The sequence below is a fragment of the Rattus rattus genome, chromosome 2 (genome assembly GCF_011064425.1).
Source record: "Rattus rattus isolate New Zealand chromosome 2, Rrattus_CSIRO_v1, whole genome shotgun sequence".
Taxonomy (NCBI): domain Eukaryota; kingdom Metazoa; phylum Chordata; class Mammalia; order Rodentia; family Muridae; genus Rattus; species Rattus rattus.
The window spans coordinates 186,368,203-186,386,584 of record NC_046155.1 but is presented as its reverse complement, the minus strand read 5'-3'; positions in this window follow the sequence as shown (position 1 = coordinate 186,386,584).

The window sequence follows — 18,382 nt, the reverse complement described above, 5'->3', positions numbered from 1 at the left end:
AATCCAATACTCTGTTGAAGGACATCCGGGTTCTTTCCAGCTTCTGGCTATTATAAATAAGACTGCTAAGAACATAGTGGAGCATGAGTCCTTATTATATGTTGGAGCTTCCTTTGGGTGTATGTCCAGGAGTTGCATAGCTGGATTCTCAGGTAGTACTAGGTTCAGTTTTCTGAGGAACCACCAGAATGATGTCCAGCTTGCAATTCCACCAACAATGGAGGAGTGTTCCTCTTTCTTTACAATCCCACTACCATCTATTGTCATCCAAGTTTTTGATCTTAGCCATTCTGACTGTTGTGAGGTAGTATCTCAAGGTTATTTTCATTTGTATTTCCCTGATGACTAAGGATGTTGTACATTTGGTATTCTTTAGCTGAGAATTCTTTGTTTAGCTCTGTGCCCAATTTTTAAGTGGGATTATTTGATTCTCTGGAGTCTAACTTCTTGAATTCTTTGTATATGTTAGATAGAAGCCCTCTATCGTAAGTAGGATTGGCAAAGATATTTTCTCAATGAATCTTTAATTTCTTTCTTTATTTCTTCTTTGACCAATTTATCACGGAGTAGAGCGTTGATCAGCTTCCATGAATATATGGGCTTTCTTTTGTTATTGTTCTTAGTGAAGTCCAGCCTTAGTCCATGCGATTGTATGCATGGGATTATTTCAGTCTTCTTGTATCTGTTGAGGCCTGTTTTGTGACCAATTATATGGTCAGTTTTGGAGAAGGTACCATGAGGTGCTGAGAAGAAGGTATATTCTTTTGTAATAAATGTTCCAGAGGATTTATCCAGAAACAATTTAGGAGACATTAGACAATCTATACAGGAGAGAAGCCTTATAAATGCTATGAATATGAGAAATCCTTTACTATTAACTCAGCTCTTAGATTACACCAAAACATTCATACAAATGAGAAACTTTACAAATGCAACGATGTGGCAACAACAGGAAACATCTGCCTCCACCTATGTTCTCTGCTTTCATCCTGAGCCTTCTGGGCCAAGACAAGCTGCCCTGAGCAATCTCAGGGAGACCTCAATTCTGCTACCCCTACTTGCATTAGACCTGCAGATCCTGAACCATACATGTAAGCTTCCTTTCCCATGCCCATGTTCCATGATGGCTGAGCCCTCTCAGCCAAGCCAAGATGCCCTTAGCAGCCTGTTATCCCAGAGGGCCCTCCATTCTCCCACCACCTCTGCTCTACCCTCATCAGACTCTTTCAACATACAGGTAAGCTTCCCTTCTTATCTATCCACTGAGCCCTCTGGGCCAAGCCAAGTTGCTCTAAGCCTCTTAAGCCCACCTCTCCCTACATCTTCAACAAACCTGAACATCCTGATCCATACAGGTAAGCTTCCCTTTCTCCTCTCCTCTTCCCTCCTTGCTGAGCCCTCTGGGCCTAGCCAAACCGCCCAGAGAATCCTGCTATTCCAGGAAAATATCCATTCTTCCACTACATCTTACCCCCATCTTCATCAGACCTGAGTCTCCTGAACCACACAGGTAAGTTCCCTTCCCCCATCCATCTTCCCTGCTCTATGAGCCATCCTGGTCATGCCAAGCTGTCTTGAGCAGCCTGCTGGCACAGGGGGAACTTCCTGAAATACACAGACCAAGGATACCCATCAGAGGCTTGCCACACCAGGACCATCAAGATTCACCACATCCCAGTACCTACTACAAGAACGTCTAGTGACCAAAACTATCCTAATAGCTAAAGGCTGTCTGATGAACACAATCAGCAAAAGCCAGGGCAATAAAAATACCTAAAAAGTATAATTAAACCAGTACAGCAAGCCTTGGATAAACAACATAACCAAAACGAAGGAAATGACCTAAAATCCAATCTTAGAAAGATGATAGAGGCCTGTAAAGAAGAAATGAAAAAAAAAAAAACCTTAAAGAAATACAGGAAAATATAATCAAGCACATATATGTCTTTAAAGAGGAAACAAATAAATACTGTAAAGAAAGACATGAAACTACAATTAACCAGGTAAAGGAAATAAGTAAAACTGCAAGATCTGAAAGTGAAAATAGAAGCAATAAAGAAAACACAAAACGAGGAAATCCTGGAGGTGGGAATCCTAGGGAAGAGAACAGGAACAACAGATGTAAGCATCACCAACAGAATACAGGAGATGGAAAAGAGAATCTCAGGTGGAAAAGATACAATAGAAAAAATTGATACATTAGTCAAACAAAATGTTAAATCTAAAAATTCTGGCAAAAAACATACAGGAAATTTGGGCTACCATAAAAAGACCTAACCTAAGACAAATTGGAATAAAAAAAAAATGCAGACTCCCCGCTCCAAAACACAGAAAATATTATCAAAAAATCATAGGAAAAACTTTCACAACCTAAAAGAAAGCGATGGGGTTGGGGATTTAGTTCAGTGGTAAGAGCTTGGCTATGGCGCAAAGCCCTAGGTTCGGTTCCCAGCTCAAAAAAAAAAAAAAAAAAAAAAAGAATAAAGAAAGAGATGCCTATGAACTTATGGGAAGCTTATAGAGCACTAATTAGACTGTACCAGAAAAGAAAATTCTCCTGCCACATAATAATCAAAGAACAACACATATAGAATAAAAAAAGTATTAAAAGCTTCAAGGGGAAAAGACCAGGTAAAATAAAATGGCAGACCTATCAGAATTGCGAGGGTAACAGGGTGTGTAAATGTTTGCTACTTTCTCACCTGCCCTAAAGAAAGGCAATCTGCTATGGAGGAAGAATCTCTTCAACTCTTCTAATAGCTGTTTTGTGGGAGAAGTGTTGCATTAGAGTAAGAAAGGCTGTAGGCTGGAGCTAGGGATGGCTGAAAGAAAGGAAGAATGAGAGAGAGTTGGACAGAAGCAGAGAAGAAGAGCAGGGAGGTAGAGCAGTGAGAGTCACATGGAGAGATACAATGGCAGGTCAAGGACATCAATCCCGTAATATACAGATGCCTCCATTTCTTTATTAGTAAAATCCAAGGTGGACCCCAAAAGCCCTGCAATAAGAAAATACCATTTGCAAATATTAAGGTTTTCTTACTATAAGCGTTTGTTGAAACATGAACTTAAAATATTATCAATGATACAATGATCACATAGCAATATGTATCAATTGCTGCTGAAGCAAGAATAATGAACGTGAGACAAGAAACTGTGGAAACCTAGGTATCTGGACTGCCCCTTAAGAGCCCGGAGATTGGACTGCCTAGATGGTTTACCTGTTCCTGATTTAACTTTGGTACCTGGGAGCTGTCTAGAAAATTGTCCATCTCATCGAGATTTTCCAGTTTTGTTGAATATAGGCTTACTATTGCAGATGCTAAGTAGTGCTTCCTGACAAGACGCTGACATAGCTGTCTTCTGAGAAACTTCGCCACCACATGACAAATTCAGAGGTGGATGCTCACAGCCAACCATTGGACTGAGCACAGCGTTCCCAATGGAGGAATAAGAAAAAGGACTAAAGGAGCTGAAGGGTTTTGCAACCCATAGGAAGAACAACAGTACCAACCAAGCAGATGCTCCAGAGCTCCCAGGGACTAAACCACCAACCAAAGAGTACACATGGAGGGAGCCATGGCTCCAGATGCATATGTAGCAGAGAATGGCCTTGTTGGACATCAGTGGGAGGAGTGGTCCTTGGTTCTGGAAAGGCTCAATGACCCAGTGTAGGGAATGAGAGGGTGGGGAGGCAGGAGTTGGTGGGTGGGTGGGGAAGTACCCTCATAGAAGCAGGAGGAGGGAGGATGGCATAGGAGGATTGTGCAGGGGAAACCAGTAAAAGAGATAACATTTGATAATGTAAATAAATATTAAAAAAACCCCAAAGTATCTGGAGATTTTAACCCACTAGAAAGAATCCTGAGATGCCAATTTCAGGTATTCCATGAATTGAGGCTCTTCTGCTTGATGACATTTATATGACTTTCCTAATTATTCACAGACATTCACAAATTTGTTAACATGGACAACGAAAAGACAGTTCCCATGGTACCCTTCAAGTACTAATGTCATATACAATTCTGGTCTCTGATGGCAGCAGGCATGAGATGTCTATGTGGAGCAAGTCCATATCAGCCTGACAGCTGGAGCTGTGTGGAAAGTGCCCTGTTTACACTAGACTGATGGGTACCAGTGGGACAGGGACAATCAATTTTTCAGAGTAAGGAGAGAGAAATGAAGCAGAGCCTATGGAGGCTTAAAATTTTTGGCAGCATGTCCGGACTTGCATGCTGAGAGCAAGATTACAGCAGCCTGAACCAAGGGTAGTGGTTTGAATATGCTTCACCCAGGGAGAAGATAAGAGAGCTGCAGAGAACATGCAGAATATAACACTGGTCACACTTCCAGAGAACATTGAAATAATAGGAAGGAAGGAAGCATTGTGGTAGGACTATGTTGATAACCAGGATTTCCCTCATTTCTGGGAGTCTTAAGACAGTACACAGAGTTTTACACACACACACACACACACACACACACACACACACACACACACACACACACACACACACACTAAGCAGGTAAATAGAAAGGATGTATCAAGAATTCTATAAGAAGAGCATCCTTACCTACAAAAAGTAGATTGCTGTAATTCTCCAACATAACATCCATGTACAATGTCTTCTGAACACAGTCTAAATGCTCCATTCCACATCACAATTCCTAAATATTAACAGACCTTGCAATTGACAACTACCTACTTATTATATGCTGTGGGACAAAATGCTTTCTGAGGTAAAAGAGATCTAAGGTATTCGAGATAGGTTTGTGGAATAGGTGAGGTATGGCATTATTTCAAAGATCAAAGTTTTCTTCAAGTGCTACAAAGAATTCTCAGCAGTTAAGCATTGCTGTCCTTTAATAAACAATGTATAGAATTACTACACTGTGTACATTCAGAAGGTCTTTCTCCACCACGAATTTTCTGTGCAGCAGATAAAAGATTGGCCACCATCTCTACATTTTTAGTTTCCCTCCAGTTCAGATCTGTGATGTCACTTAAACTGCAGTTGGGGCTAAAGAGATGGTCCAGTGGTTAATACCACTGTCTACTCTTCCAATGGTTCTTGAGTTCAATTCCCAGCAACTATATGGTGGACCAAAACTATACACAATGTGATCCGATGCTCTTTGGCAGGCGGATGTGCAGGTGTGATGTAGAGAGAATACTCATATACAAAAAATAAATTAATGTTTTTTGAAAAGTAAAAATAGAAATAGAATTTAAAAAGACATTTCAAGGGTTATATGGAAATTAATGAAATTGACTCAAAAATAATACAATACAATAGATGTGTGTCTAGGCAGAGATTAAACTACTGAAAAAGCAATGTTCATCTACTGGAAACTGAAAGAGTGACTCTCTGTATTAGAACTAGAGCTAAAAGTAGAACAGTGCAATATATGACAATGACATCAGTGTTACCATATCATATGCAGCACAGAAGAGGATCATATACAAGTGAGTCACAATTGAAAAGTTCCTAGAAATAAGTGAATAGATCAACCTCCTACAGTATAAAATGAGAAATTGCATCAAGCAATGCTCAGAGTGAACCAGGAAGAGTTTCCTCCAACTGTCAGAGGACTGGACAGATTAGCATGGAATTCTCTTTTCCTTAGACAAAGCTTATATTAAAGGCAAAAGGAGAATAATGCCATAAACACAGAGAGAACCGTTAGAAACTCATCATACAAAGCTGGTGTTATCTGGACAGGCAACACAGGTGACCCCAAACAAACATATGGAGAGAAAAATCACACACCAGTTGCCATGATTTACAGACACAGAGATTGTTCTAAACTACACTGAAATAGAAGGAAAGCTGAGTTAACACCAAGACTGCAAGACTGTTTCAATACGTAATACTTACAAACAAATCAATGTCAGATATCAAATACAGAGACTCAGTGAGAGAAGAAGAAAAGGGACTATGACAAGAGATACATGAGAGCCCTGTGCTAAACTATGGTATTTGCACAGTACGAAAGCTCTCAAGAATGTGAGGACAGAAGGAACATATCTTAGAATAATAAAGATAAAAATGTGAAGAGAGAAGGAACATACCTCAGAATAATAAAGATAAAAATGTGAGGACAGAAGGAACACACCTCAGAATAATAAAGACAAAGAGACACAAAGCTGAAGTGAACAGTACAAAATAATCCATTCTAACTCGTCCTAACAAAACACAGTGCATCAATTAGTACACAATTCAAAGACAGAGAAAACGTTAAAGAGGACAATATTGAATAGTCAATATTTGAAACTTCTTGAGACAACAACAACAAAAACAACAACAACAACTCAGATCAGACCACTCACCAAGTCTACAAAATCTAGGACTCTCTGTTCGTAACAATCAAAGCCTCAAAAAAAACTGCTATGCAGACCCGGGCAGTGGGCAGAGGTAACAATGGCCATACCCAGATTTGGATCCTGTGTGCTACCATCCCAATCTACCAGGCAAGGCCTACCCGATGGTGGAATAGTGGTGTCAGATTATTTTGTGTATAACAGACAGTTTTCTTGTGCAATCTGAAGTTAGCTGCACAGAAAAAAAAAAGTGTGACCTATACAGAAACCAGGCCAAAAGTCAACAATATCATAGGTCAAAAATGTCAAAGGAATCATTACTGATCTTTGTACATGTTCGTATGTTTCTGTTCACCACCATAGTCTGGTGCTGATTTCAGTCTGGGTAAAAGACACTTTACTTACTAGGCAGCAGTCGTTTCACAGCCTGCAAACTAACCAAATACTGAGAAAGCCTGACTGTTTCCTGTATAGCCTACAAATGGAAATCCACATTCCCACACACAATATTATTCTCAATGAAATTTTCTAGAACCATTAATGAAAAAGAAAGTGGAAAATCTAATTTCATATCCACTTTCTACTGTCACTTCAGCCCCACTTCTCTCTGAATTCTAACATACCTGTATCCTTGGCAACATTATCCTCTGTCTTCATCAACCATGGCTCTTAGTTCTGATTCACAGGTGAGCAGATCTGGTTGGGCAGAGGGAGACCTGCATATGGGAAGGAGATACTTCAGAAAGTACCTGGAACTTTTCATGGAACCAAAATGAAAGAAGCGCGCATCTGCCAAAAGGATAAACGTGAAGAGAAAATATCATGGAAAATGTTTCCGCAAGCAAGTGAAAGGCTTGCATAATAAAACTTTCAATTTTTTGAAGAAATTGAAGACAACATTAAGAGATGGAAAGATCTTCAATGCTCATGGATTAAGAGGATTAAGATACTAAAAAAAGTTCATCCTACCAAAGCAATTTTCCGATTCAAGGTATTCCTCATTAAAATTTTAACACGATGCTTTGTGGATTTAAATGGGCAATTGTACTTTCTTATACATAAACAAAAAATGCACAATAGCTAAAATAATCCTGAACAATAAAAGAACTTCTAGAGTTTTCTCAACATTCCTAATTTAAAGTTTTCTACAAAACTACAAGATTAAAAATCCTCAAAAATACTGGCAGAAAAAGATACACTGATCAGTGAATAAGATTTGAAGACCTAGGGGTTGGGGATTTAGCTCAGTGGTAGAGCACTTGCCTAGCAAGCACAAGGCCCTGGGTTCGGTCCACAGCTCTGAAAAAAGAAAAGAAAAAAAAAAAAGATTTGAAGACCTAGACATAAATATATATGGCCACCTGATTTTTGATAAAGACAAAAATACAAAGTGAAAAAACATAGCATCTTCAACAAATGCTGCTGGTCTAACTGGATGTTTGCATCTAGAGGAATGAGAATGGATCCATGCTTATTGTTATGCCCAGACTACGAGAGACCACCAGGAATCCAACCCATATACAAAACCAAAGCATCTAAAATTTCTATAAGGCAAAGGACACTGTCATTAGGACAAAACAGTAACCAACAGATTGGGAAAAGAACTTACCAATCCTACATCAGATAAAGGGCTAAGATCCAATATATACAAAGAACTCAAGAAGTTAGACTTCAGAGAACCAAATAACTCTACTGAAAATAGGGTACAGAGCTAAACAAAGAATTCTCAGCCGAGGAGTACTGAATGGCTGAGAAGTATCTAAAGAAATGATCACCATCCTTAGTCATCAGGGAAATGCAAATCAAAACAACCCTGAGATTCCACCTCATACCAGTCAGAATGGCTAAGATAAAAAAACTCAGGTGACAGCAGATGCTGCTGAGGATGTGGAGAAAGAGGAACATTCCTCCATTGTTAGTGGGATTGAAAGCTGGTACAACCACTCTAGAAATCACTATGTCAGTTCCTCACAAAAATGGACATAGTACTACCTGAAAACCCAGCTATGCATATACCCAAAAGATGCTCCAACATACACCAAAGACACATGCTCTACTATGCTAATAACAGCCTTATTTATAACAGACAGAAGCTGGAAAGAACCCAGATGCCCTTCAATAGAGGAATGGATACAGAAAATGTGGTAAATTAGACCACAATTGAGTACTACACAGCTATTAAAAACAATGAATTCATGAAATTCATACGCGAATGGATTGAATTAGAAAATATCATCCTGATTGAGTTGACCCAGTCACAAAAGAACATATATGGTATATACTCACTGATAAGTAGATATTAAGCAAAAAGCTGGGAATACCCATGATACAACTCACAGACCATATGAACCTCAGGAAGGAAGACCAACGTGTGGATGCTTCAGCCCTTCTGAGAAGGGGGAACAAAATACTCACAGGACATAGAGGCTGAGAGAGACTTGAGAGGAAAAGAGGAGGGGAGTCACAGAAAGTGGGGAGCAGGATCAGGTATGGGAGGAGACACAGATGATACATAGAGGGTCAGGAAATTGAACAAAGGTTTATAAGATTGGGGCATGGGGAACTGGGGGCTAGCCACCAAAGTGTCAAGGGCCTCCAGTTGGGGGACGGGATCAACCACTCGTCTCCAATTTTTTAATTCAGAATTGCTCTTGTCTAAAGGAAATACAGGGATAAAGGGTGGAGCAAAAACTGAAGGAAAGGCTATTCAGAAACTGCCCCACCTAGGGCTCAATCTCATATACAGACACCAATCACAGACACTATCACAGAGGCCAAGAAGTGCTTGCTGACCTCCAGAGTTCCCAGGGACTGAATCATTAACCGAAGAATACACATGGAGGGACCCATGGCTCCAGCTGTCTATGTAGTAGGATGACCTTATCTGGCGTCAGTGGGAGGGGAGGCCTTTGGTTCTGTGAAGGCTTGATGCCCCAGTGTAGGGGAACACTTACTAGAAGAGTAAGGCAGGAGTGGGTAGGTGGTTAGAGGAGCACCCTCATAGAAGTATAAAGGAGGGCAGGTGACATAGGGTGTTTTTTTGAGGGGAAACCAGGAAGGGGAATAACATTTGAAATGTAAATAAATAAAATAACCAATAAAAACATTTTTAAAAAAAGAATACTAATTGCTAAGACCCAATGAAGTTTTTTAAGCATTTGCTGTCAAGAGAGTTGGAAACAAGTATGGTAGGTAAGAGGAAAAGCAAACTCTATGAACTGAAAAAACAAAGAATATTAACAAATGATCAGATGGTTTATTTCCAGAAAACTATATGATCAACCTGAATGCATTTCACAAAAGTTTCCAAATGCATTAAACAATCATGGCATGACTGTAGGAAGCAGAGAGATGGTGATACAGATAAGTTTCAATATCCACCATTTAGAAAGACAACCATGAACACTACTGAAAACCACTAATGAGGTGGAGGCCTCCAGAAAACCATAAACACAACAGCAGAAGATACACAGTCTTCTCAAACTTCATGCAGAATTCTTGAGTGTGGCCATATCAGAACAAGTCAGCAAGGCCAGGTGGTGCAAGCCTTTACCCTAGCACTGGAGAGGATGGGACAGCAGATTTTTCAGTTCAAGGATAGCCTTAGGGTAGCCTTATCTACAGAGTTCCAAAACAGCCAAGACTACCAAGATTGTCTCAAAAAATAAAAATATCAAAGAAAAAAAATTCTTAAAACCTACTAAAGATTACAGATTTAAAAATGTCTTCTCCATAACTAACTCTCATGAGACTTGAGGCCTCAGAGAGTGGGAAAGTCTAATAAGGTGGGGGTGGGGGTGGGAATGTCCTCTTGGAAACTGCGGAAGGGGAGGGGTACTGGGAGCAGTCTGAGGGCGGACCAGGAAGGAGATGGCAAGTAGACTGTGAAAAAAATTAAGGAATAGCAATAACGAAAATTTTAAAAATTGAAAAGAAATGTCTTCTCTAAGAACCCGGATGCTGACATCAATAGAAGACACAAGAACACATGAAAGACGTGAATACTGAGTCACTGCTAACATGTTCTCATTCAAACATGTAAAGAAATATAGATGGATGTTTCAAAGATTGAATATACCAAAATATATAGACCTCTTTAAATATAGAGAAATCATTCCAAAAATTAAAAAAAAAAAATGAGAAACCAAAAATATTTTTAAATATATGAGAAGGATGAAACTCAAGGATCATTTCAAAATATATTAAAATTATAGCAGTACAAATCTTGCACAGTTGACAGGAAGACAGACAACAGCAGGTATCAGTGGGAAGGTAATACAGACAGAGTTTAATACTATGCAAAGATATTAAACAAATCTTATCAAAATCCTAGTGGCATTATTTTAGGGAAAGAGATAAATTAACCATAAATGATAAGACAATTTAAAGGAACTACAAAATGCTCCAAAACTTTATGAGGAGAAAAAAACTAAGAGGCATCAACTGTTCTGACTAAACAATATATTAAAATGATAACAATGAAAATACTTAATATTGGTAAGAAGTTATGACAAGTGATGTGAATGGGAGGGGGACACAACCCTCACATTCAAAACTAATTAAATTAGATAACAAAGAAAAAATTCTTAAAACCTAGTAAAGATTACAGATTTAAAAATGTCTTCTCCATAACTAACTCTCATGAGACTTGAGGCCTCAGAGAGTGGGGAAGTCTAATAGGGCGGGGTGGGGGTGGGAATGTCCTCTTGGAGACTGGGGAATGGGAGGGGGACCGGAAGCATCTGAGGATGGACCAGGAAGGAGATGGCGACTGGACTCTGAAAAAAGCCTAAAGAATAAGAACAATACAAATTTTAAAAATTGAAAAAATTCTTCTCTAAGAACCTGGATGCTGACATCAATAGAAGACACAAGAACACATAAATTCTTGCAAAGACAGTCTTCTAATACCAACAATGGGAATATTCTGATGTTAAGATCACTGCAGTTGTCTAGAAATATTTTAAAGAAAATAGAATCTGGCAAAACAAATCTCATATACTCTTTCTACTGTGACTTGAGCCCCTCCCCATCCCTTCTTCAATCCCTCTAATATACCTGGATAAGTTGCTACAGTTTCCTGTCTTCACCATCCAGGGCTCTCAGAATCACCATCCAGGCTCTCAGAACTGGCTGAGGAGTATGACCCCTGCATATGGGAAAGAGTCTTCAGAAAGCACCCAAAAACTTTTCATGGAACAAAAATAAATGATGCCTCCAAAAGGGTAAACAAGAAAGAGAGAGAAACTATCACAAATAACAATGTCCCTTTTCCCCTAAGCATGTATTCTCAGACACATGCATAGCCATTCTCCCTCCAGCCCTGAAAAGGAGCTAGGGAGACTGCACGCAAACTATGATCACCCACAGAAACTAGACTGCTGCACTTGTCCGAAGGGAGATCTCCGCGAAATAAATAAAGAAAGAAAGAAAGAAAGGAAGGAAGAAAGAAAGAAAGCACTGTCAGCCGGGTCTAGGCATTCCCACTGCTCATACAATAAGTCCAAAGGTAAAGCACTGAATGTAAACAAACGCTAAAATAAAAAACAATTTGGTCACGTGTGTAAGAGCAATGTGGTTTTCTTCAACCAAGGAGACGATATTCTGATACAAGGGAGCGATCATAATTATTCAAAAGATGCTTTCTAAAACTTTATTTTAATCTATAGTGAGTTTTCTAATTATACAAATAGTGTGGTGTGACACAGTCACACAGCAACACTGGCCTGGACTTAAAGTGTAACATAAAAACTCAGCATATGAAGACACATTTCTGAATGTTTTACGTACATCCTAAACTGCACAGAACTCAAATGAAACCTTCATAGCCACTAAAAAGTCTACTTAGTAAATATTAGTGTTTATACCCATAAACAGTAGTGCTCGATTAAGTGTGTTTTCTGGTTCAGTAAATCTACACTGGTTCATCATATAATACTATATACAAAGCTCTATGGGGATGCCTATTAACCAGGGCCAAAGGTATTCATTCTCCTGAATAAGCATTTAGTAAAGCAAGGCACTGAGAAAGCAAGAATGAATTTACTTTCCACGATCTTTGTCACTGACACATTAGGAAATAGGAGATAATGCAACTGCTTTTTTATGAGTGATGTTACGACTGAGTATTCTGGTAAATGCAGGATAAAAGAAAAAAAGAGTCACGATAAATCCCAGTTCACAGAATCTCAATCTTCCCAACAATGTAAGATACCCACAACAGAATGGTGAGAGCGGCGGGCTTAAGAGCAGCTTTGGAAAACACCCCACTGCTCTGCTCCTCTCAATCTTCCCAACAATGTAAGATACCCAAAACGGAATAGTGAGAGCAGTGTGCTTAAGAGCAGCTGCAGAAAACATCCCCCTGCTCTGCTCCTCTGAATCTTCCCAACAACCTAAGATACCCACAACACAGTGGTGAGAGCGGCGTGCTTAAGAGCACCTGCGGAAAACACCCCCCTGCTCTGCTCCTCTGAATCTTCCCAACAACCTAAGATACCCACAACTGAAAGGTGAGAGCGGCGTGCTTAAGAGCAGCTGCGGAAAACACCCCCCTGCTTGCTCCCTCCCGTGTCCCAGCCCCGCAGCTCCTCTGACCTGGGAGGTTCCAGGGACTTCAGGCCGCGGTTCCCGCTGCAATTCTGCAAACTGCGGACACTACCAAGCCCACAACCAAGGAACTGTGTCTGAGGAGACTTTTCCGGGTCCAGAGAGAACTAGGACATACAAACCGGAAATTAGCATGAGGATTGGTAGATGTTCCTGTCACTCTGGTGTGGATCTCTTGAGTTGCTCGCCTAGATCCGCCCACCAAACCATTGCTTTGGTCACGTGGTTCTCCTAAATACTTTATGCTCAAAAACTTTCTCCTCCATAATTACTCGTGTAGATTCCTCCCTGTTTTTCCTGTTGCTGTCAAGGTCCTGCTCCTGCCAGTACCAGGGACTTTGTTCCCTCCCTCTCAGTCTTAGGCTACCTGCCACAGGGCTCCAGATGTTAGGTTTCCCTGGAACTGCTTTCACAACCTCCCTACATGCTTTCTGACAACCTAGACTGAAACTCTTCTGGGAAGACACTGCACTCTGATATCTGATACTGAGTTCTGAAACCCTCAGATAATAGGTAGGCAGCCTAACTTCTTAGATTGGAATACAAGCCTCCTGGGCTACAAACTCACAGCAAAATACAGCCAACACCCAGGATTCCAATACTAAAAATGAGTCAAAAAGTTTGGCTCCCTTCCAATGCATGTGTCAAAACATACATGAAATATGAAAAGGACCACTGAGATGAAAATGTGGATAAAAATGGATGGGACAGAGAATGATGAGAGGGGAGCTGTGCCAACTCTAGGGAGCACCAGGGACAAAGTTCACTGCAGAAACAACAAACAGTAGAACAGGGCAGTTGGAAAGCAGGGATGAAGTTAAACTCCACCAGATTTGTCATGGTCACAATAATAAAGAAAATAGATAATGCAAATACTTTGAATGAATATTTTCCTGTAAATAGTCGGATAACCATAACATGAATGAAAACATCGGCTTAAGTCCCAGGTCATGTAAGTGAAAATATAGTGATAGCACAACAGAATTTCAATAGCCAGGAAAAATAAAATGCTGTGAAAGAATAAAAAAATACAGCCAAACAGCCAGAAGTTTAGAAATGCTATCTCACCCCTAAGAAGCCCGAAATTCCTCAAATTCCAGACCCTGCTCTCTACCTGTAAGTAGGTTAAAAGTCACATTTCTTGAGCCTGTTCTCCCAGAAACTAGATAAAAGGGCTTAAGATAAGGCCCTTAGATACCTGATCTGAGAGAGGGGATTTTAGAGTAGTTTAAAACTTACAGCAGCAGAGTCTGACTCATGAGCACAAACAGTTAAAAATGCAGGAGGGCAGGTTGACTCATTATCCCTAGGCCCCAGGGCTTCAGATGGGCTGGGGAAAGAAGGAGATATTCCAGGGACCAGCAGGCCATTGAAGATAGGGAGGACACACAATGGCAAGCACAGCAAATTCCTGAGAAAGACGTTCACCGGACATGTTCAAGTGAGTAATGAGCCCAGACCCCTGCCCCTGATCTTATGATGTTTGCTTAAGCCCTCATTGTGTCCTACAGGTAATGTTCCAGGAAACCAAGGTTGGAGTTTAACCAGATGTTTCATCAACTCAGATAAACATCCACTATAGAGAACAGGAATCAAGGACTGTTCCCAGAAGATTAAGCCTGACCTCCCCCCAGACCCCCAGATCTGCTTCCTGTTTGCACAATAAGCTGATAGTGTGATGGCCAGCACTAGGAACCCCCGTACCCCCCCAAACCTCTGCCTATATAAACCCTAAGTTTCTGAGCTTCAGGGTCCAACTCCTGTGCCCCTGCGTGTGATACAAGTCTCGATCCCAGTGCACTGGTTCTTAACGATAAACTTCATGTGATTACAGCAAGGACCGTCTTGTGTGTATTCTTGGGGGGTCACGTCATCCTGAGACTTGAGTGAGGGTCTCCCCACTCCAGGGGTCTTTCAGTTGTTGTGACTTATAGTACTTAAAATTCCATGCCCAGGGGATTTATGGACAAGATAAGGATGGTAAGGATAATGGATATAGTAGTGCATGCAATTTGAAAGAAAAGGGCATTTGTGCCAGCATGTCACTTTATTACTCTGCCCTGTAACATGCATGCTGATATTTTGATAAAGAATGCATTGAGTATGGATATATCTTTTGGTAGGATGGCCAATTTCACCATCTTAATCCTCCTGATTCATGAACATGGGAGATCTGTTCACATTCTAATACCTTCTTCAATTTCTTTCTTCAAAGAAAAGATTCATTTGCTTGCAATGTGTTGTGGAAAATATTTAATCCCAACTATTGTGTCTACCCAGCTTTTCATTATTCACTTCCAAGGAAACACACACACACACACGATCTTTATAACAAGCCTTTATCAGCACTAGATTTAGGAAGATATCTATCCTCTATGCTATTATTAATTAATTATTATTAATTAATTATGATAATTTCTAGTTCCATCCATTTGCGTGCAAGTTTCATGATGTCTTGTTTTTAAACAGCTCAAAAGTATTTTATTGAGTATTTTTGCATCATTGTTCATAATGTAAATTCGTCTGAAAATCACTTTATTTATGAGTTTTCATGTGGTTTAGTTATCACGGTGATTGTGGCCTCATAAAATTTTTAAAAAATATTTTGAGGAATAATCGTATTAGCTTTTCTTTGAAAGTTTGGTAGAACTCTACACTAAAACCTTCTGGCTCTGGGCTTTTTTTGGTTGGAAGACTTTTATTGACTGGTTCTACTTCTTTTTTTTTTTTTTTTTTTCCAATCTTTTTTAACTTGTGTATTTCTTATTTACATTTTCATATTGTTTTTCCCTTTCCCGGTTTCCTGGCCAACATCCCCCTAACCTCTCCCCCTCCCCTTCTCTGTGGGTGTTCCCCTCCACATGCTTCCCCAATTACTGCCCTGCCCACAACAATCACGTTCACTGGGGGTTCAGTTTTTGCAGGACCAAGGGCTTCCCCTTCCACTGGTGCTCTTACTAGGCTATTCATTGCTACTTATGCAGTTGGAGCCCAGGGTCAGTCCATGTATAGTCTTTGGGTAGTGGCTTAGTCCCTGGAAGCTCTGGTTGGTTGGCATTTTTGTTCATATGAGGTCTTAAGCCCCTTCAAGCTCTTTCAGTTCTTTCTAAGATTCCTTCAATGGGGGTCACGTTCTCAGTTCAGTGGTTTGCTGATGGCATTCGCCTATGTATTTGCTGTATTCTGGCTATGTCTCTCAGGAGAGATCTACATCCAGTTACTGTCAGCCTGCACTTCTTTGCTTCATCCATCTTACCTAGTTTGGTGGCTGTATATGTATGGGCCACATGTGGGGCAGGCTCTGAATGGGTGTTCCTTCTGCCTCTGTTCTAAACTTTGCCTCCCTATTCCCTCCCAAGGGTATTCTTGTTCCCCTTTTAAAGAAGGAGTGAAACGTTCACATTTTGGTCATCCTTCTTGAGTTTCACATGTTCTGTGCATCTAGGGTAATTCGAGTGTTTGGACTAGTATCCACTTATCAATGAGTTCATACCATGTGTTTTTCTGTGATTGGGTTACCTCACTGAGGATGATATTCTCCAGTTCCATCTATTTGCCTATGAATTTCATAAAGTCATTGTTTTTGATAGCTGAGTAATATTCCATTGTGTAGATGTACCACATTTTCTGTATCCATTCCTCTGTTGAAGGGCATCTGGGTTCTTTCCAGCTTCAGGCTATTATAAATAAGCCTGCTATGAACATAGTGGAGCATGTGTCTTTGTTATGTGTTGGGGCTTCTTTAAAGGTTATAGGACTATTTAGATTGTTTATGTGATCTTGACATAACTTTGGTAAATTAAATCTATGTTCCAATTTGCTGGACTAGAGCTGTTTGAAGTAAGATCTAATGATTGCTCGGTGTCTGGTGTTATATTGCCTTTTAAAGTGATTTTGTTAATGCAGATATTATCTCCTGCATGCCAGGTTCCAGGAACACCTATCCTATCCCCGCCTTCCTGATCCTCCTGGGGCACAAGCAGCAGTTGTGAGCTGCATTCTGTTCCATAATCTCCATTACCAGTGGCAGGGCTCTACACCAATTACCTAGGACACCTGTGTGACAACAGGAACATTCATTTCCATCTGGGTACAGCAAGCAGTGGTGATCATAAGCTGTACCCTGAGTTCTACTGTCCAGCTTCAAGGGTCTACCTGTCTCCTATAGGAGCTCTTTTGACATCAAGAATATCCAGTCAATGCTGGGGACCATTGGATGGCTAAAGGACAGTGTAAGAAGACAACAAAAACCAGGGCAATATGACACCATCAGAGCTCAGCTATCCCACTACAGAAAGGCCTCAATATCCTAACATAACCACAGTAGAAAAAAATGACCTTAAGTCCACTCTTACAAAAATGATAGAGGTCTTTAAAGAGGAAATTAATAAATCCCTTAAAGAACTACAGGAAAATGAAACAGGTGGAAGAAATGAAGGGAACTGTCCAAGACCTGAATATGAAAATAGAAGCAATAGAGAAAACATAAACTGCAAAATCCTGGACATGGAAAACCTAGAGAAGAGAACTGGAACTACAGACACAAGTATCACCAACATAATAAAGGAGATGGAAGAGAGAATCTCAATCATAGAAGATGCAATTGGAGAAATTGATACATTAGTTAAAGAAAATGTTAAATCTAAAATGTTCCTGACAGGAAACATCCAAAAAAAAATCTGGAACAGTATGAAAAGACCAAACTTATGACAAATAGGAATAGGAGAAATCTCTCATCTCCAAGACCCAGAAAAATATTTTCAACAAAATCACAGAAGAAAAATTTCCAACCTAAGGAAAGACATGCCTGTAAACATGCAAGAGGCTTACAGGATAGCAAATACATTGAAGTAAAAGGAAAATCCTCCTGCCACATAATAATCAAAGCAATAAATGTGTGGAGCATTTTACTGAAATTAAACATTTTCTTTGAATCATCCTCCTCTTTTATCTTGTCTTCAAGCTTGACATTCTGTCTCTGAGTTATAGGTTTATTGCATTTTTTTAATTTCTTGCTCCATCTCAGTTTGTGTTCTATGCTGTTCCCATTTCATTTCAGTTTTCTTATCCTACCCTGTGCTCATTTCATTCAGCTGTTTGTTCATGTTTTATTGCACATCAATCACTTCACCTATAATTAGGCCCTTCAGGACTCTGAGTTTTGAATGGGATACTATTTAAAGTGCTAATTTTAGGGGATACAGCTATGATTGTGATCTGAGTTCAATGCATTTTGACTTATTTTTAGTATTTTGTGTTGGGAATGAGATGAAAAGAAATCAGAGTTTAGTTGGTTATCTTTTGTGCCTCTGTAGCCCAGTAGGCTTGTCTTCCAAGCTGCCTATCTTTTATCTGATGGGTTCAGAATTCACTATGAGTCTCAGATATCAGCATGCTACTATATCCAGTTGAGGTCTAGGCTATGAAAGGCATGTGGGGAGGCTGTGCAGGCAG